Consider the following 23,233-nt stretch of genomic DNA (forward strand, 5'->3'; position numbering starts at 1 on the left):
GAGCGGAAGCTACGGCCCTGGTGGGCCAATCGGAACGTGACTGCCTATCACGGGAGCGCGCCTCAACTCCGGAGGAGTATCAGGCTTTTCGCTGCCTCATGCTCCAATATGTGTGCGTTGCGCTCGTATATGTCGCGCATTTCAAAGCCTTCGGCACGAAATGTGGGGCTTATCGTTTACCCTTTGCCAAGTTACAACGAGACAGGGTATGACCGTGCGCTCTCACCCTACTGGCGCCGCCTGGCCGTTGCCGGTTGGCTATACGTCGCGCATTTCGAAGCCTCGGACGCAATGTGGGGCTTATCGTTCACCCTTTGCCAAGTTACAAGGAGACAGGGTATAACCGTGCTCTCTCACTCTGCTGGCGCCGCCTGGCCGTTGCCGGTTGGCTATGGCGACGAAGATGGGATGCTGCTGGGTCGTTACGAGCCCCTAGCAGAGTTTCTTGAGCGTGCCGCGGCGAGACACTGCAGGATGGCGACGCTTGGAAGGTTCGACCAGTTCGTCGAGGACGGCGACGAAGACTTCGATTCTTACGTGGAGCGGTTCGAACAATTCCTGAAAGGCCTCCAAGGTGAGCGACGATCTCAAAGTATCAACGTTTGTAACGGCAATAGACCTACAAGACCTTGAAAACGTTGCTCGAGCCCGAAAAGCCCGAAAGACAGACTTACCCTCAGCTGGTGCAAGCGTTGCGGGGACACTATTCGCCGAAGCCCCTGGTCATACCTGAGCGGGTCAAGTTTAACCGTCGTTTTCAGCAAGAACGTGAATCGATTGCAGCGTTCGCGGTAGAGCTGAAAGCGATTGGCTGCGTCGTGCGACTTCAAAACATTTTCGGACGATGCTCTTAGGAACCATTTTGTTGCCGGGCTCAGCAACAAAGAAACTCAAGCACAGTTGCTGAAAAAGAGCACGTTGACGTTTAAGCATGCCTGCGATATCGCGAAGAATATCGAGCTGGCTCGCAAGGAAAGCAAAGAATTTCAGCCCAGTCATGCCTAAGGCACAGTCAGCGCGCTCCGCCTAAGCCCGACAGGGGGAAACGCCCCCAGCATCGACGGGGGGAATCGTCTGCTCCTGCGGTGCCAACGAGAGAAAGAGCGTCGAAATCGTCGGACTGTTTCCGGTGCGGCTCAACGCACGAGGCGGCGACCTGCGAATTTCTCAAGTATCGCTGTCGTTCTTGCAAACGTTACAGACACTTAGCAAAAATGTGCAGGTTGGGGGCTAGATACACTGCTAACGTGGTAGCAGAGAACAGTGACATTGACGAGGTTGTGCTGCACAATGTCTATTCTTGTGACGGGAGTTCTGGACGTTACGACATTTCTTGGAAGATAGCCCAAAAGAATGTTCGCATGCTGATAGAGAAGGGCGCGTCTGTCTCAATCATACCGGAACACTGTACAAACAGTACTGGCCCACTCTACATTTAGAGTCATGCCATTTAAAGTTGAAAACGTACGGCGGAGCGTCGCTGACAGTGACCGGGAAGCTTTCTGTTTCCGTAGAACATAGCGGTCAGCACAAGCAGCTCCCGCTGATTGTCGTGAAGATACGCGACAATAACCACACTGCGTTGATAGGACTTAACTGGCTGGCGGCTCTTCAGTTGGACTGGTCGAGTGTGCATGATGTCTGTCTACACAAGATTGCAGCGCTGATTGAAATGTATGCTAAGGTGTTTGAGCCCACGCTAGGCCAAATCACGGGCAGCCCAATCAAACGAGTTCTCAAAGAAGGTAGCACAACGGTATTTTGCAAAGCACGGCAAGTGCCGTTTCCGTTGAGGCAAGCCGTGTAACTTGAGCTGCAGTCTCGTAAAAACGGGAGTCCTTGTTGCTGTGCAGCAAGGTGACTGAGCTACGCCTCTAATAGTTGTGCCGAAACCGAAAAACCAAGTCAGGGTGTGTGGTGACTTTAAAGTCACATTGAATCTGTGCCTATGAACGCATCATTACCCCCTTCCTGTTATGGAAGATTTTTTCGCAATGATGTCTGTGTGCAAGTATTTTACGGTACTCGACCTTTCTACTTCCTATCAGCAGCTCGCATTGCATCCAGAGGCACAGTCACTGGTCGTAGTCAACACACACCTTGGACTGTTCAAGTACACTCGATTGCCATACAGCATCACGAGTGCCCTTTCCATCTTTCAAGTAGTGATGGATGACGTGTTAAAGGGACAAGATCGAGTCCTGTGCTATTTAGATGGCGTCCTGATAGCAGGGTCTACACTTGACGAGTGTTCACAAAAAGTGAAAAGTGTGTAGTCACTGTTCCAGGAGAGGGGGAGGCATAGGATTGAAGAAAGAAAAATGTAAGTTTTTTTTTTAAACGTCTGTTTTATCTGGGGCACATTCTTGACGAGAAAGGCGTAAGGCCGTCAAACAGTAAGGTAAAAGCAATAAAAGAGGCACCTACACAGAAGAACGAAGCACAGTGGCGAGCTTACCTTGTATTCATTAACTTTTATGAAAATTTTGTTCCTAACATGGTTGATAGGCTTAAACCTCTGTACAATGTGCTGAATCACGAAAAAGTGTTTCAGTGGTCGAGTGCGGCAAAGGAAGCATTCCAGCAAAGTAAAACATGGCTCACGCAGAAAAATGTCTTAAGGGGGCCCTGCAATCACATTTAAGAGTCTATCCTTTTTGCGGTTTCCACGTCTCTTGCGGTTCGGGCAAGCCAGCGCACACGGAGAGAGTAACTAAATATCAGTGCGTCATATTTTAACCGGACTACGTGACATACACGACACCAAGCGGCGGAAAAAAAAAGGCGCATACTGGAAAGGGCTAATGGGATGAGGCGCCGACGAACGGCGAGAGTAGAAAGGTCCCGGATGTACGCGGCTGCGCTGCGGTCGTATACCGACTCGAGGATCCGACCGGTTCTGAGCGTTCCGAAGGCTTTCGGCGCGGGTTTGGATGGCGATTTTGCAACTTGGCGGTATGGCAGCGCGAAGTGGCTCCCGTTCTGAACTGATATTTACCCGTGTTTGCTGTCGTTTGTCGCCAATGATGTGTAATGCCGAATTAGTCTTTGATCGCGCAGCAAATGCAATGCGAGCCGCCCTGGCCGCCCGCTTCATACAGCATATCCAAAACGTGCTTTAGTAGCGCCCTCTCGAGCCGTCGACACGGAGTGCGGCAGCCGTGAGCGCTTGATATAAGCTCACTACCCCTCCTCTAGTTCACGGCCACTCAAGCCAGGACCTACGAGGTCATGAAGGATGTTATTTTTTGCTTGTTTTTGTAATTTTAATTTGCCTGTAACTTTTAAAATAAAGCGAAATTTGAGAAAAGTTTCATTACGTTACTACGTTCAGTGCACTCAGGTTCGGTGCAAATTAAAAACAAGTCAAAAAGTTGTTGCAGGGGCCCTTTAACGTACTACGATCCAATGAACAAGACTGGACTTGTTCGTGATGCGTCAGCTTATGGCGTGGGTGCCTTTCTTTTTCATAAGATCGGATGAAAAGCCAATCGCTTACGCGTCCAGGGCATTGAGCAAAGCAGAGCAGGGTTATGCTCGCATAGAAAATAAGGCTCTTACCATCGTATTTTACCTGAAGAAGTTCCAAAAGTACCTGTTTAGGCGCAGCTTTGTCATCTATTCCGATCACCAACCACTAGCTGGTCTTTTGGGTCATGGCAAGCCCGTTCCAGTGATGTCAGCTGTTCGCAAGCAAGGCTGGGCTTTACTGCTAGCGGCGTACGATTACCGATGGGTGTATCGCAAAGGCAGCGATGTTGAAAATGTTGGCCCCCGCATGTAACGGACAGTGTCCGCTTACTTTGTTAGACAGCATGAACTGTCGGTAGACCAGGAATGTGTCACTTGTGGTAATAGTGTAATTATTCAGCAGAAATTGCGTGAGCAAGTGCTGCACCTTTTGCACGAAGGTCACCCGGGCATGACGCGCATGAAAATGCTCGCCCATGGATATCTCTGGCAGCCTCAGCTAACGCAAGACATTGAAAGTGCCGTTAAAAGCTGCAGCACCTGTCAGTTGAGGCGAAATGCTTCACCCAGTGTGCCACTACAGACGGGAGTTGGCCGACTCGCAGAGGCCAGCGAATTCATCTGGATTTTGCATTCATGAACAACCAGTGGTTTCTGGTGCCCTTTGACGCACACTCTAAATGGGTTGAAGTGTTCGGGGCGAAGCTCCTTAGGGTTTAGCCTTATCCGTCCGTCCATCCGTCCGTCCGTCCGTGCTCACATAAAAAGAAAAATGTTTGCGCAGTCGACAGGTTCCGCAACTGTGCGGGGAGACCCGATGGATTTCTAGTCCATCGCCTTAACCACTCGGCCACGACTGCGGGACGAGTAGGGGGCTCTGAGATGGGGTAGTAACTCAAGAGCTGGGGTTTCTGTCGTGGATGAAACGTTGCATGTAGCCGCTCAACGTCTATACAGGAGAGGACGCTGCGGTCAAATGCGTATATAATCGCGTTAAACTTTGCATGCATTGCCTCAACGTTTATAGACGAGAGAGCGCTGCGGTTAAATGCTCAAATGCTCAAATGCGTATATAACCACGTTCCATACCACACATTCTCTTTCTGACATAGACCGTTGACTTGAGTGGTGGAGATGCGTTGAGATAGCCAATTGTGTACAGTGTACTCAACTGTTAAACATAACGCGGGAGCGATGGCCGGAGAGACTGCATGCGCCATCTACCGGCTCACTCTGGAAGCTTATGCCGCTGTTGTTTTCTGGAGTTACACTCCCAGCTCCGAAGCAACCACCAATGCGTGACTAGGCGATAAAAAAAAAAAAATTACTTTTTGATTGTTTTTGTTGTTGTTTAAAGAAGGTGGGCCTTTATTAGAGAAACTGCAAGATCACCGAGATATGGTAGCCCGGCATGGTAAATGAGTAGATGTTACTAAACAGATTGGAAAAACAACAAAACAAACAAGTAAAAATTTAAAGCGTGGGTGATAAAGAAAGGAACGAGGAGGTCGTGCGATAATTGTATCGGGGACTGGCGACAATCCCAAGAGCCGGCTTATTCTCTGCCGCATCATTGATTTAATCGCTAGACAGCTCTGCTATCAGTTTCGGCCACCGCTCCCGCGTTATGTTTAACAGTTGAGCACACTGCACATGCACAGGGCGCATTTGTGACTGTGCAAGCGTGTCTTTTCTTGTCTGCTGGCCTTCTCGTTCGCTCGCTTGAACGTGGTGTACTCCTGACCGATTAAAACCGCGATAAATGCCACTCCGGGGCTCAGGCAGTTGTGATCACACCAGCCGCCTATCGCTCTGAACGAGTGGCCAAGCTCGCACGGGCCGTTCTTGCATTTCGTTGCACTGGGCTAGAAAAAGAAAGAACGGTTTTCTTACTTTCGTTATTTGAACACAGTCGTTGTTCTATGTATATATATATGATTATATACATAATCATATATATATATATATATATATATATAACGGGCATGGTGGCGGGAGGCCGAAGGCGTGGGTATAAAACTGAGAAGAAAAAAACCCTTAGTGAAAAACAGCAACAACGGACGATTTAATCTTCGACGTTTCGGCCGGAGTCCGGCCTTCGTCAGTGACGAAGGCCGGACTCCGGCCGAAACGTCGAAGATTAAATCGTCCGTTGTTGCTGTTTTTCACTAAGGGTTTTTTTCTTCTCAGTTTTATATATATATATATATATATATATATATATATATATATATATATGATTATATGTATTTGTAACAAACTTGAGAATGGAAAATATCAATCTCAAGTGAAAAACAAAAACTACTGTAAAAAACATTTCTTACAGACTAACTTTTACCCCAAACAAGAACGGAATCCAAGAAAAAGACAACCAAAAGTCGTCTTTAAACCCTGAACTGCTAATATGCACACTGTCGATGGCCTTGGAAGACCCAAAAGTGGTGGATAGGGGGGTTTGAACCAGTTCCATTCTCCGGGCTTCCTTAGCTTCTTAGAAAAAAAAAAACGCCATCCCCATGAGAAGACTCCATCTTTGGTTAGGAGAGCCGTAGACTAGTTCCTGGTTCGGAGCTTCTCTTAGCTTTCCATCCTGAACCAACACCAGAATCAATGGTAATTGGAAGGCCCACAACATGATCAGGGGGAGTGAGCCCGTTTCCTTCCCTGGGATTCCACTAACCACCCGCGACAAACAGCCATCCACAGAGAAGACCCCAAACAACAGGTTGCGAGGACCTACGACCAGTTCCAGGTTCTGGGCTTCTCACCAAGAGTAACGAGAGTATCTACAATAAAACTGGAACGAAAAGTCATCTACTCTCAAAGCAACAGTGTTCAGGAACGGACAACCAAGACAGACAGTGAAAAAGAAGAGGTTGATCTCTTATTGCAGCCCCTCAAGACCGATCACCAACGACTAACAACGTACGAAAAGAAAAGTAATGCTGATGAAAACGACTAAATATTTAGTGTCTGTTTCAAGACATAACCTCATTTCTTCCAATCTCAAAAAAAAAAAAAAAAAGATTAATAGCAACAGATGATAAGAATACAGGATGCAAACATGAAGTTTTATAAGTGTGATCCCTCTCCTTCGGGGGAAAATGCAAATATGTAAATAGGTAAATACCAGGGTATGTATAGCTATAATAATAATCTCTTGCTGTAAAATAAAATCGATAAAAAAAATCAAAAACAACGAAAATTTACAATGCTCTCTGCTCCCTCCTCCCCCCCCCCCCCCTTAAAAAACATAATTAAGGCGACAGACAAATAATAAATAAAATGAAAACATGCATGAGAACGCCAAGATACGTTGAAATACATAACTAATTTTAAAAAAGAAAATCATTAAAAAAGAATAAAATTTTAAAATTGTTTCCAGTTCATTTTCTTATATATTCCAGTACGAAAGTGCTAGATTAGAAGACAACTTCCTCGTCGTCAAGAACGCAGAAGGCAAGAGGCAGGACCAAGCGGGACAACAATTAATAACTTAATACTAAAGGAAAAAAACGAAACACAAATACTCATAATTGCTCGCAAGATTCTCCAAGTTCGTTCCAATGCCAACGTTCAGCTGTCTCCGTTTTTCTTTTTAGTTGGCTTTAAGGACTAAAGAAACGTTTGGTCAATTACGGCCCTCATTTTCTATATTATATTGGATCAAACCTGTTATACCGTCAGGTGGTGCAGGTAGAGAGAAACAGTTTATTTCCTTTTTTTATCTCTCACTTAGAAATTGAGTAATTGAGATTGTTCTAGCTTGAATAAATGTCTTATGCTTATCCGGTATTATTTTCTCCGCTTATCATTCCGAACTTTACTGCACATGCACCTTAACGCTTAATCACTTGGAAGGAAACGGTCATCAAGTGATCTAGTTTTAGTACACTGCGGTTTGCATTGCAGCCTCAGCTTATAGACAGATTTCACCCACTGTTCGGCACATGTGGGTCGCAGCCATAACTGTAGTCCACAGGAGGCGTGTGGCGGCTCAGGAGACCGATACCTACGTTTCGTGCTCTACTCGCAAACAGCAGGGCTTGCCCACCTGCTAAAACTCGAAGCAATGGCCCATAGCAGCTGCGGCAGCATAGCGGAACTGGCTGGTAAAGTCAGATATATTGCAAACCAAAAGCGTTAAAAATTAAAAAAAATAAAAAGCAAAATATCATTTCTACCGTGTTGCCAAGTTAGTCGCATAAAAAAAGTTGCAAGAATGTTATCATTATAATGCAATTAAATGAAAAGGTGTAAACGAGCTCGGCTAGAATGGCGAAAATAATTTCTGGAGAAGGGGAACAAAGGACAAACACAAATCTCCAAACACAGCTTGGTGACTGGTGCGCGACGAAAAAATTCCACCTGGTCCTGGTGTTGAACCAGGGACCTCTTCATTTCCAGTGGAGCGCTCTACCAACTGAGCTATTTAGGAGTTGGACGTCAGTAAAGCGAACAGGTTTTATCAGCTGCCACCAGTCTAACACCAACAAGGGGTTGGACTGGTGGCAGGACCAGGCGGATTTTTTCGTTCGCGCACCAGTGACCTGCTGTGTTTGGAGATTTGTTCTTGTCCTTTGTCCCTCTTGTTCCCCTTCTACGGGGATTATTTTCGTTATTCTTGTCCAGCTCGCTTGCACCTTTGCATTTAATTGCATTATAATCATAACCTTAAAAATACAAGCCGTTCAGCCTTGTTGGTGTTAGACTGCTGGCAGCTGATAAAACCCGTTTGTTCTACTGACGTCTAACTCAGCTAGCTCAGTTGGTAGAGCGCTCTATTAGAAATAGAGAGGTCTCTGGTTTGATACCAGGACAACGCGGATTTTTTCAGTGGCGCTCAAGTCACCTAGCTGTGTTTAGAGATTTGTGTTTGTCCTTTGTTCTCCCTTGTTCCCCGTCTCCAGGGATTACTTTCGTCGTGTTGCAAGAACGGCCCAGGCCCAAAAGCACGTGGGCTCGGCTACTGGCCCGAGCGCTGAGGAAAGTCGTGTAATCACGACTGTCGGAGCGGCATCTATCGCTATTTTAATCGATTACAAGCCCATCGCATTAAAGCGAGTGAACGAGCAGTCCAGGAGGTAAGAAAGGACAAGCATGTACATTGCGCGTGTCTTGGCAGCTGGCGCCTTACCGTCAGGGAGCGCGGCGCCTGATAACACGGCGGTCCCGTGCTCTTAGCCGTATAATTTGCTTGAGAGGTGACCAAGCATCGAGGTTAGAGTCCAAACAATATGTTTTAGTTACATTGGAAGTTTCAGGAGGTGGCAAATGTCAACACTAATGCACATTTTCCAATAAAGTTTTCAGTCAGATGAGAGTGCCTTCCTAGCCAAGGACATTGCCAGAGGCAGAAACACAGTCTTGAAGAGCGATTCCCCGTTGAATGAGACGAGACGTTTTTCGTCGTGCAGGTCGAGACCTGAAGTGAGCTCGACGAAATGGTCGGAGTTTTGCATGAACGTGTTGGTCTTCTCCGTGAGCGTTGCCAGCAGTCGGTAACAGGTTTAGAAATCAGGGGACAATCCTCCCATCCTTTTCAGCTTTAGCAGAGAAAACGCCGGAGAGGAGGCAACCACCCCTCCAGCTTTCAATCTGCTAAAGGGGAAGGAGGTGGAAGCAGCTTTAACTGAATTCTTAAACTGTCACTGACTATAGTTTAACAGTGTATGGAATAGAGACGTAGTTAAATTCACAATAAAACAAAGGGGGGGGGGGGCACAAAGGATTGTGATCAAGAGGTTTACCTGAAACCGAAATGTCGAGATTTTTATTTTTCGTGATTTAAGCTTGGTTAGAGTCGCACGGTTCGAGGGCTGTCGGGCCTTAGTTTATTTTTTCCTAACCCGGCGGAAATCTGTTGAAATGTACATTTTTTTTTTTTATCTGAAGTATAGATGTCTCCCCTTTCTCTTATTTCAGACCCTAAAGGCTAATGTAGCTCAGGTCAAGGTTACCAAATGAAGTGAGACGTTCTCAAAGCCCAAAAAAAGAGGTTATAAAAAGTCCGATCTTTCCAGGTGCACAACTGCCCGACCAAGCTGGGGCATCTGCCAATGAGGTAATGACATGCAATAGTAGCGCTACCCCAGGCATGAAACAGCTATACCCCTCTACTATTTTCGAATGGGCGGACCTGTAGTCAAGTATTGGCTTCCTAGACCGCGGGCGTAAAAACCAGCAAACATGTTTTTTTCTTTGAAGGACAGCGAAAGATCAAGAAATGACCCCGTCGCTAGGTTCCTCAAACGTAAATTTAAGCCCCCCCCCCCCCCCCCCAGAATTTTCGAAAACCGCCATAGCATCAGTCCTAGTGTTAGCTTCATCCGTGCGCTCGTACACGACCAGAAAATTATCCACGTAGCGAAACACCTTCCTCGCAGAAGTAGCTTCACGAGCACCAGCAACGGCAAAATCCACCAATCCAAAAAAAGTCACTTAGAATCGGAGCTACGCACGACCCTATACACACGCCTGTTTTTTTGCAAGTAAAACCCATCACAGCAGCCCACCACCATCGAGTCAGTGTTCAAAAGCACAGTTCCAAAATCTTTCAACGGACAAACCGCTTGCGTTCCAGAACTCAAGTTCACCATTGTCCTGGATACAAGACCTTACCGAGGTCAGCAACTGGTTGTGCGGTATGGAGTAAAACATGTCCTCAACGTCCCCACTGAACCGTTGTCCTGTCGCATTCTTTACCCGTTCTTCGTCCCTGTTTATCTGAGGCTGTTTTTCATCATATCCCATATATCATTATCAACCGGTGCAGCTCCCGCAGGTGCACGTCCCAGTCGTTTACGAGGAACGCTATTTGTCGTTTTAGCAGCATGATTTATATTTATACGAGTGAATAGCAGGTCGTTTTAGCAGCATGATTTATATTTATACGAGTGAATAGCAGGGGAAGGGGGGAAGGTCCCAATCTAAGTCATTGCGAATATTTTCTGTGCGTGCTTGCGCGTGAGTGCACGGAGGCAACCTTCACCGCCCGAAGAGATTAAGCGCCCCAATTGTTTGTATCTAACAAAACAAACCCTAAAGAATTGTAGACCATTTAATTAAGTTGCATGACCGTAGACCATTTAATTAAGTTGCATGACCGCGCTCTCCCCCCAACTCAGACATCACGTGGATATATGAAGAAGCCTATCAGTCGTTAGAAGTGGGGTAATTTAAACATCGAAGCTAAAATAACTTGTGCTTACACCAGTAGGTGTAAGCACAAGTTACACCAGTAGGTGTAAGCACTAGCGCAAAATTCATTAAAATTTTTTAGGACAAAAATAAAAATTACCATCTATCAAAAACTAATAAATTATTTAAATAGAAAACACAACGTTGTACAGAAGGTTTGTAAATATTTGTATTCAACATATTGGCAAGTTTGAACCCTTCTATGGTTTCCTTACTAGTTACCTGACTAAGGATCTCCAAGTCTTTATACGCAATATCACGGCTGATTTAAAGGGAAGTGCAGCTAGGTCTGGACCAATACAGCCTCGAATGCAAGGCTGGCAAATTTACACATAAATATTATTACTACTGGATTCACAGTGTCACCTAGCTTATGCCATGCGTCACCACCACTTAGAGTATCTTACAATGAGTATGATGAAAGACGTCACAAGTATTACCCTCGTGAGGGTTACGAGGGCTACCCTCACGAGGGTCATGAAGGTTACCCTCACGAAGGTAACGTCTTGACGTTACCCTCAAACGTCATACGAGACGTCCTGTGTGACGTCATGATAGGAAACACATGACGTATGACGTCACACGCATCAAACATTGGCAATATTATAATAATAACTTTTATTTACCACATCGGATATGGTGGGAGCTGGAGAAGAAAAGCTGACAAAGCAGCTTGACGGGTCTCCAGCCCCCTCAACAGGTACACAGCGGGGGCCAAGTTTCATACAAACCAAGACAAAGGTAACAGCAAAATAACCGGAAACAACCACGAAACGCTATTGTGGTAAAACAAAACGATCACTAACAGGTCATCAACTATACATGAAATAAGCAATGACAAAAATATGCTCAAAAAATTCCCGCTACAGTTAGCGGGAAAATGTTTCCGCTAAATTTGACAGAAAAATATTCCCGCTAAATTCATCTTCGTGACGTCACGTGACACGACACGTGTGACGTTGCACGTGACATCACGTGTGACATCACGATGGTAAAAGTTTCGTGCTAAATTTAGCGAAAACATTTCCCCGCTAAGTTTAGTGGAGAAGGAAGAGGGGCATACCCTCCCCTCCGTACCCTCATCTCCTCCTCCTAAAGAGCTGCGTTCTTATTGGGCCTGACAGAAAATTGTGAAGGTCTTTAATTTTTTCATTAGGCTCTTAATCGTTTTTCCCATTCGTTTTATCGCCCGTTTAGCCTGCGGGTACCTCAGGCTTGACGTGGCATGCTGGAACCTGTAGTCGTGTGAAAAACACTTGAATTCCGCGGACACAAATTGAGTTCCAGTGTCCGAGAAAACACTCTCGGAAATTACATGCCGTGAAAAGATAAGTTTCACGGCATGTAATCGTCGGATAATACATATCCTGTACGACTACGGAAAAATCGCACACCAGCACTAGCTGCAGTAATTCTTTTTTATCGTTCAAATGACAGATTTCAATAAAATGGTGACGAACAAATCCCGACATAGAAAAAGAACGGCGGTTTATATGCCTTGGTAGCGGCGATCGACGATCGTTCAGGTGCATCGCGTGCCCTTGGTTGCAGGTCTTCTTCGAGCTACGCTGGTAGCGCGCGGCCGTGCTTCGCCGGAATAGACGATGGCGATTGTCTCACTCTGTTCGGTGATGTATTGGTATACACCATTGTTGGAATTTCTTAATGTAACGCAAAACAGCTCACTTCAATGCTGGGAATCAACCACCGGCAAGACACCTTTGTCCTGAATTCGTTTTCTTGAACAAGGAATCCAACGCACCATGGTTTCACGAACCGTTTGCCCAAAGCGTTAACCGACCAAAGTCAGCTCTGGTACAGTTTATGAGAGATGTGAAAGATATGCAACTACACTTGCTACACATTTATATATTAAGTAATACTGCAGTGCTAATTATAGTGAGATAGTGTCTTTATAAGGACGACAGATTTGAAAGGATGCCTGTTCAATAGGGGCGGTAAGAGCGGAGGATGTACACAATTATTTATTACTTTACTTCATTATCGTCGCCTTTTTCATTTTATTTTTCTCCTCATTTTAATATTAATCTTATGCGCTTTCTTTAGATCTACAGAAGTATAGGAGTGACCCTGCGCAGTACCAGGTGTACCTCAAGTGGCCCACCTTCAACTACGGCCTCAGTCGTACCAGAAGCCTCATTGAAAATTCCCTCGGGATCATGGCCAACAGGTGGCGAATTTTCAGACGAGCGTTTAAGGCATCGGAAGAGATCACAGAAAGCGTTGTGAAGTCGTGTGTGACACTGCATAACTTTCTTTTGAAAGACTCTGCACACTCCAGATCTGCGTACAGCCCTCCAGGCTTCATAGATCATGAAGACTGGGAAGGAAACCTCATAGATGGACAGTGGAAGAATGACAGGAGTGGGTAGCCAGGGTTGAGAGATCTAGCCGGGTCGGACTTGGCCCTGCAAGGTAATTATTTGCATCAAAATAGACCGAAGAAAAGTAGTTAGCAACATTGGGATGTGAAATTTTCCACTTCAATACTTGAAACAGAGCTAATTTTCTAAACATGCTCAAATATTGTACAATGTTGTATTGCAGAACTGCTTTGGCTGTGCGGGACCAGCTGACTTAATACTTCATGAATGACGGGAAGGTGGGATGGCAAGAAAACAAATTGTGACTCGTGCGGGATGCCAACAGGCATTTTACCCAGTATAAATATGGTCAGATGAGTGTAAGTGAGGGTAGTAACTATTTCGACGTCCACTCTCAAAATAATTCATAGTATTATGTTGACGTCTGTGACGCCACCTCTTGAAGATGTGAACATATTTTTAAAAACATTTCGACATTCCCGCCAAAAAAAGTGTGTCATTATTTTAATGTCTCAAACTTAAAACTTTGGACTTTCCAAGTCCGGACTAAAAAACGATCGATACAAATCTTGCCTGCAGGCAGCGTCGCGGTTCGACGTATCTTTTTTCAAAAACAAATGTCATGCAGTTGGCTGCTGTTTTTTTATGAACTTTTAAGCAGTGTGGAATGTAAAAAAAAAAAAAAAATTCTTAAAATACATTAGCTATCAGGCCGCACGTAGCGTTTGCTTGGTTCTGCCCAACATTACAGAATGCGACACCGCTGCTTTTTATGCTCTATTTTTCAAGTTTTATATAGACGAAGGAGCTGTATGCAGTGTCCTAAAATTTGCAGTTATTGAAAAATGCGTGTATCTTGTACAAGAAGGCCACACGCTTTGTTCGTTTGCACTAGTCAAGAAACACCGAGGAGGCAATGTTTGCATTCACAGCCTTTTATTTAACATTCCGATCATTTCATAGTTAACCCAGTTCACCGGACCGGTATACACAAACCAGACAGAAAATGTAAACTAAACAACGAACTCGGGGAAACCCGGTTAAAACAGGACGGAAGCCAGGTGCAAAGCGAGACTACAACCATACGAAGACGCGCTCGCACGATACGGAGGAACAAAAAGCGTGCGAATTTCTCAGTGTTACGTAGTGCATGCACTTACATTTGTTACGTGCAGGGAAGACGGAGGGATATTCAGCTCTCCTTTGTTGTAGATTCAAAATTTAAGTGAGACGTGTGCCGAAATGGCATGCCAGCTCAGAACATTACCGCCGGCCGTGTCAGGTCTGAAAGGATCAACTGCCGAGCCAGTCCCACACACAGGCTGAATAAGACATTTTCACTGCCGACTACGACTGAAACTTCTTAGGCACGAAACACATTGATTCGTCAAAATGTCAGCACAGCACAATCAGAAACTAAACAGAACAAAGCCACGAAACAGCTTCCACCCTACCATTGCGACTGCGGCATTGAAGGCGCGCGTCGAATAATAAAGCCACTAGTTTGCCGTTTTATGGAAGTGACGTTACAGACGTCGAAATACTTTGTGAGGTATTTTGACGGTAGACGTCGAATTAGTTGCTGCCATAAGTTATTGTGCCCTTTTAGGAACGAAACCCAAAATCAAACGAGGAGTTGGAGAGTTAGATGGCCTGGGTGTCACTTTGCAAGATAATTTTATAATGACTTGTAGAAGAGAGCTGGCTACTTTTGGGGAAATGAATCTCAATTTTCACTTCAGAACGATGTGAAGGCTATATGACCTCCATTTTCTGCACGTGCAGAGACCATAAAATTCTCCCATGTCACAGGAAGCACCTACCCAGTAACTTTAAAACATTTGTGAAATAACCAAAGCACCTATCAAGCACGCAACCCAAAAATAAAAACCCACCAAGCTAACCAAGATGCTCGTCCGCATCAGCTGCTTCTCCCAGCACACCGCTGCAGAGCGGTGAAGCCCGCCTTATGTCGTGCCCCTTCTGCATTTTTCTTTTATTAGCTGGGCACTTGCTTGGTATTTTATGATGGAGAATGCTGTATTGCAGCACCGCGTTGATAGTGTGTATTGGTTGGCACCATGCGTTATGATGGGTTCTATTGCCGAAAGAACTGTAAACCCTTGCAGGACATCAACAAGTCGAGAGAGAGAAGAAAAAAACATTTTAACAACTCGATCAACAGGTATCTAGCCATTAGAAAGACCAGTATGGCTAAAGTAACATTTAAGTCGGTTCCGAAAAGAAAGCCAAAATTGAGCAAACAGTATACTTTTGTAATTTACATCTAACTTTATTATTTTCGTCTAACAAGTCACAGAAATATAAAAGGAACGCAAAGTTTTATTTAACACGTATATTTAAAATGCTCCATTTCAGCTTATCGTGAAAATGAATAGAAACTATACTTTTTAAAGAAATACTAAAGGTACCACATTATTGCCCATACTTCTCTGAAGCTATTTGTTCCACTCAAACCCACATTAGGTTTTGAAACTGGCTTCGTATTGTCCCTTTCAACTTTATAACAATAATAATAAAGCGTTTTGTTTTTCAAGTTCCGGAACCAAGTGGTTGCAGTGGGGCGACACCTATCAAGTGAATAACAAAATACTACCACAGAATTCAAAACAATAGACCCTTTTACAAATTCAGCGCCATCTACCGGAACGGTTGCAAAGCTTCGCTGTGCGTCCGCCTTAAGCATGTATGGTCGCATCGGCGCTTGCTCAACGTGCGCTACACCACTGTCACCACTGCGGCCACAGAAGGTGTTGCGCGGCTGATACTTCGCCACACGCTGCTTCTGCGATGCCTTTTCATTGCTGTGTGCCGCTGTGTAATCAAAAAGGACTCAAGGATGCCTCTGGCTCGCGGTTGGGCGGTGCACGCACGCGACCGCTGCGGCAATCGAAACGGAAGAGATCCCGCCAGATTAGTAGCATGGAATTATATAAGCCTTCTTGTGCTGCTTCTCAAGCGCTAGCCTGACGGAAGGGAGCATGCACCTGCACCTTTTTCTTTTAGATGCGGAGCATCTCTTACTCGGTTCTATGTCGCGCGGCGTCGTAATCCGCACTCACACTACGCATGCGCAACTCTCCTCCTTCCCTCTCTCTAACAGCTGCGCGTTACTCTCTCCGCTCTCTCTCTCTCTAGTGCACTTCGCGTGCGTTCGCTTCTACTCACACCGCGCGCGCATGCGCAACTCTCCTCCTCTAGTGCGCGCTGCGCGCGTTCAGTTCACCGCTGTTGACTCCACTTCACTCCGTTCTTCCGATGAAGTGTGATGGAAGCAACAGTCCCGTCAGTTAGTCTGTTGGCGCAAGCAACCGTCAGCACCACCCCACAAACTAACAGCAACGCTACGTCCACTGAAGACAAAGCTGCGCAGCGAAGGGCACGCGACGCTGAGCGCAAACGCTTGAAGCGAGCGGCAGATTCTGAACTACGGCAACGAGAAGCGGCGTCCATTCGTCAACGTCCAGCGGCGGATGCTGAACTACGACAACGTGAAGCAGCGGCGGTTCGTGAACGTCGAGCAGCAGAACCTGAGGTTCGGGACCGTGAAGTTCAACGTTACTAACACCGTTACTAACACCGTTACTAACACCGTTACTAACACCGTTACTAACACCGTTACTAACACCGTTACTAACACCGTTACTAACACCGTTACTAACACCGTTACTAACACCGTTACTAACACCGTTACTAACACCGTTACTAACGATCCGCGATGCTCCGCATCACCCCATGGTTCCCCTCGAGAAAATGGTATAATTTTTGTAAACAGAAGCGATGTTGCTGGGCTTGGGGTATCGAGATTACGTTAACATTCGGCCATTTCGTGTGACCTCTCGCGAATTTGTATACTTTTTTTCTTTACAGGTATCTTTGTTCGCCATCCCATCCGAACCCGCTCTCCGAAAAAAATGGGTTGTTGCGATAAAACGTGACGAAGGCAAGCACTTCTCCATTACGAATTACACTAAGATTTGTTCAGGACACTTTTGAGAGGGTGACTACATTCCGAACGTCGCTAGTAAACGTCGCTACCTCAGACAGGAAGCAGTGCCGAGAATCTTCACTTTCAACGTCGCGAAAAGGCTGCCCAGAAAGAAACCACGAGTACGACAGGCGCCGCCGTCAACGCCGAAGTTTTCCGCCGCTGATGCCGGAGTGACGAATGACGCAATCGCCGATCCGAGCAATCAAGACGCGGTGAGCGAACCCGCTAGTGAAGAGGCAAGCTACGCATTCGCCGATCTGACCGGTGGACACGCAACACCTGGGGCGTCGAGCCAGAAGAATGCAAGCGGCGAAATCGTCACTTTCAACGCTATGGAAGACTTCACCGCTGACTTCATGTGCCACGCAGTCGCAACTGAAGACAGCGTAGTGAACGATTGTAACATCGATGACTGCGTTAATGTTACCACAGGCGCAGTCCTCGACCGGGCTGAAAGTCTGAAATGGCCGACAAACGTCTGGTCCACGAGACTGTTAGACTGCCAGCAGCAGCAGAGCTCGTACTCGCGATGCAGTACATGCTCATGGCGGCGTTGGCGGCGTCTCCCTCGTACAATGTGGCCAGCCGCACTTTTGAGCACCGTCAAGATGACGGTGACGATAGCCATTGAAGTGGCCAGACTGAATTTCGGAAAGGGTCTATAACTTCTTACATAGAAAAATGTAGGAGGATCAGAGACTAAAACTTTATACACCTAGTTTTCAGTTAAACAAGAGAAAAATTATAAAAAAATATCAGCATTATGTGGCAATACATTTAAACAAATTTTCCTTTGCACTAGTGGTGATAAGTTCACTTGAATAGAATGCGAAACATATGTGAGCCTCTGACAGTACGAGCCAGCATGTAAAAATGCAATTATGAAACCACGTTGCTTGAAAAACAAAAAATCCATATAAATGCAAGAAACAAGTAATATTTATTGTATTTAATTGTTTAAAGCTTTCCATTTCAGCATTATGGAGAAGTGTGTTAATTTCGTACATCACCTTGCACCGTTTTTGTGGTGTGATCACTCTCAGCTTTGCTACAATCCAATTCGCACCCTCCACGTAGTTGTCGCCAGGTGGCACTTGTTCCTGTTTCTTTCTCCTTGTGAATGTTGTTGAGCGTTGATGAGCACGTCTCAAATACATCCTGGATGGCTTGATCAAAGTTCTCCTCGCACCGTTGCTTCTTTCTACTGGGGCGTATCAGAAAATTATGCTGTTATATACTGACAGTTTGATTTGTATGTTTTCCTTTTTACAGGAACTGGGAAATATGCCAGTACCGAGAAGGCGGTGCTCTATGGGCTGCTTCCTTGGCTGGCTTTCGGAAAGATGTTGGAAGCACATAAGGCTGTGCAATAATACTGTACATACAAAAACCTTTCATTTTCTAACCTTAGAGTAGCTGTGGGAGTGCCGGATGCTGGGTTCGCCTGTGTGCTTTGCCTAAAGAAAATGTCGCATCTCAAAGACAATTTAGATTCATGCCATAGTAACCCCTCTGCCGGTCTACACTATTGTGCATTGGCCAATAAACAATATCGAACCAAAGGAAGCACAAGCATGAATAAAAGTGTAGCATGGGACTGTTTTATTCTACCTTGGTGGAGCTGCAGAAGTGCCTGATGGCAGGTTTATATTCATAGTCTGCTTATCGAAAGAGCTACATAGCAAACGCATAATTAAAATTCATACCACAATATCTATGAAACTACAAATAGAGCACAAATTAGGGCGAAGACGAGATAAGAAGCAAACAGGACGACCGCTTCTTTCCTCTTGTCTTTAGCCTATTTGGTGCGCGATTTATATTATATTTCATCGTACCATGAACTCACCTACATGGCTACTTTCACACAATATCTGAAATAAATTGTCCATGTCAGCAGGCAGTGTTGTGCATTGCCTTGCAATGATATGGAATCGAAGGAAGCACATGAATATTAAATTCTGCACAGCAGAACATTTAAGATAAGGTAATATTGCAGGCGAGCTGGTAAATAATTTTCGTAATAAAACAACGACGGGCAAAACACGAAATTTTTAAACTGAACTACTAGTTAATTTTTCACAGACACTCTTTTCCCCTCTCAGCTATATAATAGCAACTGAAAAATAAACTAGAACCTGAATTCGTGTTTTTGCCTGTTTTGTATCGTCCCTGAAAGGCTCACTACAGTCGAACGTAGTGCAGGTGCGCACCCGCTATCACAGCCCATGAAGATGTTTATTTGTTGCATATCTCAACCTGTAGGTGTATGTCAATTAAATCCATGCGCAGTGCTCTATGCTACATTACAAAGACCGACACTACAACCCACTTACCCAACACGCCGTCGCTGAAGCAGAGGAAGATCGACCGTTGGCATCAAGCTCCCGTTTCTCAAGAAGTGTTCGAGAATCTTGTGGAGACGTTTTGTGGTTGAGACTGCATAGTCATATACCAACAGCTGTCATACACTAACAGTGAAACACAAAGTAACGACAAACTATCGTAAAAGTAACGTCCATTAGTCATGGCAAGTAACGACACCGGTATTTCGTTACATTTGCAAAATGGTAACGAAGCTCTGTAACGCGTTAGCTTGTTTCCAAGCAGGCGAGTAAAGCTATTTCATTACTTATTTTCGGTAACGGGCGCCACACCATGTACACAACGGTTACCATTGCAGCCGTCCGACGCGTCGAGCGAAGAGTCGTGGTGAGTGAAATGGGGGCGGGGGGGTTCTGCTCGTGCAAGCAGCGTCTATGAGCAGTTCCGTAACTGAGCCAATCTAATAGCGTTGGTCGACGATGTAGCGCCAAGCGCCCATACGTTTTCCCTACGTTCCGCCGGCACCTCAGGCGCCTGCTTCGAGGCTTCCATCGTCTGCTACGGCCGTCTGCTACGGCCGTCTGCTACAATTCAAGGGACAAAGCGGAAGAGGCCGGGCAGCGTATAAGCAAACCATATCCCGTACGGCACCTGGCCACGCCCCCTTGTCACGTGACATGACGTCACTACCGCCAAAGCAATTTGTCATGTCACGCGACATGACGTCACTTCCGCTCCCAAACAAAACCAGTTTTTTTATTGGTTTGTGAATCGTCACGGTGACATGACGTCACTTCCGCTCCCAAATGAAACCAATTTTTTTTATTGGTTTGTGAATCGTCACGGTGACATGACGTCACTTCCGCTCCCAAACAAAACCAGTTTTTTTATTGGTTTGTGAATCGTCACGGTAACATGACGTCACTTCCGCTCCCAAACAAAACCAGTTTTTTTTATTGGTTTGTGAATCGCCACGGGGACATGTCACTTCCGCTCCCAAACGAAACCAGTTTTTTATTGGTTTGTGAATCGTCACGGTGACATGACGTCCCTTCCGCTCCCAAACGAAACCAGTTTTTTTATTGGTTTGTGAATCGTGACGGTGACATGACGTCACTTCCGTTCCCAAACGAAACCGGTTTTTTTATTGGTTTGTGAATCGGCACGGTGACATGACGTCACTTCCGCTCCCAAACGAAACCAGTTTTTTTATTGGTTTGTGAATCGTCACGTAACATGACGTCACTTCCGCTCCCAAACGAAACCTAGGGCCGCTTGCTAGAAAGTCTTGACTCAAGTCTTGGCTCAAGTCTTGACTCAGGCGCCTGGCGGTCTCGGCTGAGACCGTGACTGAGACCAAGACGGATCCAGCGCGGTCTCCGGCGTGGTCTTGACTCAAGTCCGGACTTGAGTCTGGCACCCAGACCGCCAAGAACGGAGTGAGCAGTACCTAGAGAGGGAATCTATACTTCGTTTCAGCTTCGGTCCGAGCGCGGCCGATGTTATGAGCCGAAGGGCTAATCAAAGAGCGCAAAAAGCGGCGCGTCATGACGTGCTCTCTGCGCTTGATACGACTAGCCGGCGGAGGAGCACGCACAGAGAGACGGCGTATACCGGCTGGTCCTATCAACTGCAGAGAGCACGCCATGACGTTGTGCCTCTTTCGCTGTTTGGTTGGCCCTTCGAGTCATAACTTCGGCCGCGCTCCGACCGAAGCTGAAACGAAGTATAGGGAAACCTGAAGAAATAGCGGAGGAAACAGACGGTGCGTTCCAAATCTACTCAAATGGATCCGAGTTACCCTGGCAGATCATGTCACGTGACAAAAAATCGAGTAATGCCGGACGCGGGTAGGTTTTCGATCGCAAAGGTACAAAACCTTTACCCTAGAGTGAGACCGAGTAAATTTTGGGACACGGCCGAAGATTCCGGACGTGGAAGTGACGAGTTGTGACCTCCTGTCCAATAAGAAAGCGCCGGCGACGCGAGGCGGCAAGCGAGAGATTGTCTGCTTCTGCCACGCTGCGATCGGTTTGGGCAAAGAGAAACGACGACAGTCGCAAAACTGCGGCACAGGTCTCGTACATACCGTGGTTCCGTGCAAAATAGAAGAAAGAAAAAAAAAAGAGTCAGCGATGCTCGGTTTTGGGTAGAGTTTAGTGCGCACCAACGCTGTCATATTGCTTCGTATCGCGATCGTGTCACCACCGTCGTTGACGTCCCGTGCGTACGCCGAATAAAGTTGTCAACAGAATTGCCTGCGTGTCCTTAGACGCCCAAATTTTAAAGAAAAAAAATTTCGCTGGATGTATTTTCTTGGAAGCATTTGTAATAAAAGTTGATAATTATGTTTCGATCATTAAGTTAGCAGACGACCGTCTGCGTTCGCTGCACGCAGGCATGGATGTCGCCGGTCCATCACGGATGCCTCACAAGGTAAAGAAATCAAATTGGCCCGAAGATGATAAGTTTCAATTGGTTTACGAAATTGAGAAACGCAAACGTGTAATTAAGAACAAATTTAACAGCAATATTACAAAAGCTACTAAAAGAAAAGCATGGCAGGAGATCGCATCCGTGATGAATTCGCGGCATCCATCGACGCTGCGCACTGTGCCGCAGCTCAAAAAGCAGTGGCAAAACTTGAAATCTCGTAGCCGCGCTGAACTGACCCTCTCGAAGAAGCCACACTCCAAGACCGGTGAGTTTACTATACATGTTTTTACTGCACATAAAAATGAAGCTCACATTGTGTGCTAAAGAAATTTTTTTTCACTTTCTCATTTTCTTGGCTAAATTATAGAAGCAATTAAGATCCCAACCTATTAATTCAATCAAACCAAAGCAATGAATGTGCTTGCTGCAATCAGACAAAATTTAATGCCCAAACAAAGTATAAAGAGAACCTTGTCTTCCACAGGCGCAGGGCGCAACAGCTACCAACTGACACCGCTGGCTGAAGCTGTGCTGGCGGTCATCGGTACCACTAGCCCCAACCTTCTGGGTATTGAAGGAGACATTGACACCGACCAGTGAGCTGTCATGTTACTGCTATTTGTGCGAAGTCTGGCCTTTTGAGATTCCCACGATTGGGGGTTCTACTAGCAAAGCTAATATTGTATTCATAATCATATCTGGGGTTCGCAAGTACTAAATACTGGACCACTCAAAGAAACGTTCAGGTGTGTTCTCTCCAGAGCAAGAAAGAACCGTGCACATCCAAGAACTTTAAAACTTTGAGCCATGTTACTTGAAGTTAAAGTCGAGCTAGGCATGTCAATGAAAGGCCACTGTACTCATCAATGATGATAATAATAAGAATATAAATGATAATAATAATAGTAATTATTGGATCAGGAGAGCCACAGCACTGCAGAAAGGCAACAGCCCGTACAAGGTACGCCCGCAATGCCACATCTAGCGATGGTGATTATGTGATGATGCAAGATCACGACCTAATCTTGTAAGATGCAAGATTAAAATGATGGTGATTATGAGCAGACATGTACAAGGGGAGGACGACCCAGTCTTCTGAACATCGCAAGCGCCGTTGGCCGAGTCTGGAAGGTTTGGGAAAGAAAAATGATAGCAGACTTAGGCTGGTACACTGCTGAAATGGTAGAAGGTATATCTTAAAAAGGTGTCGTGCAATGCGAACAAGACAAAGGTGATTGTGTTTCTACTACACCACCATTACAAAATACATTATACTCTCATGATCTCAAACTACTCCAGGAAGCCATGAATTTTGTTTGATTTATCATAAATTTATCTAAATAATGATGCAAGATAAAAATATGATTCACCGTATGAATGGCTTCACATACACAGAAGATATTTCATGCTTTCCTTTACATAGGCCTACTGATCATAACCAGGT

General features: G+C 45.7%; 1 pseudogene; it reads left to right on the top strand.

Moving 5' to 3' along the window:
• Positions 1 to 474: 474 nt before the first annotated feature.
• Positions 475 to 18,401, top strand: LOC120841990 (annotated as a pseudogene).
• The last annotated feature ends 4,832 nt before the right edge of the window (positions 18,402 to 23,233 follow it).

This window comes from Ixodes scapularis, unplaced genomic scaffold (genome assembly GCF_016920785.2).
Source record: "Ixodes scapularis isolate PalLabHiFi unplaced genomic scaffold, ASM1692078v2 PGA_scaffold9__187_contigs__length_104089568, whole genome shotgun sequence".
Lineage (NCBI taxonomy): Eukaryota > Metazoa > Arthropoda > Arachnida > Ixodida > Ixodidae > Ixodes > Ixodes scapularis.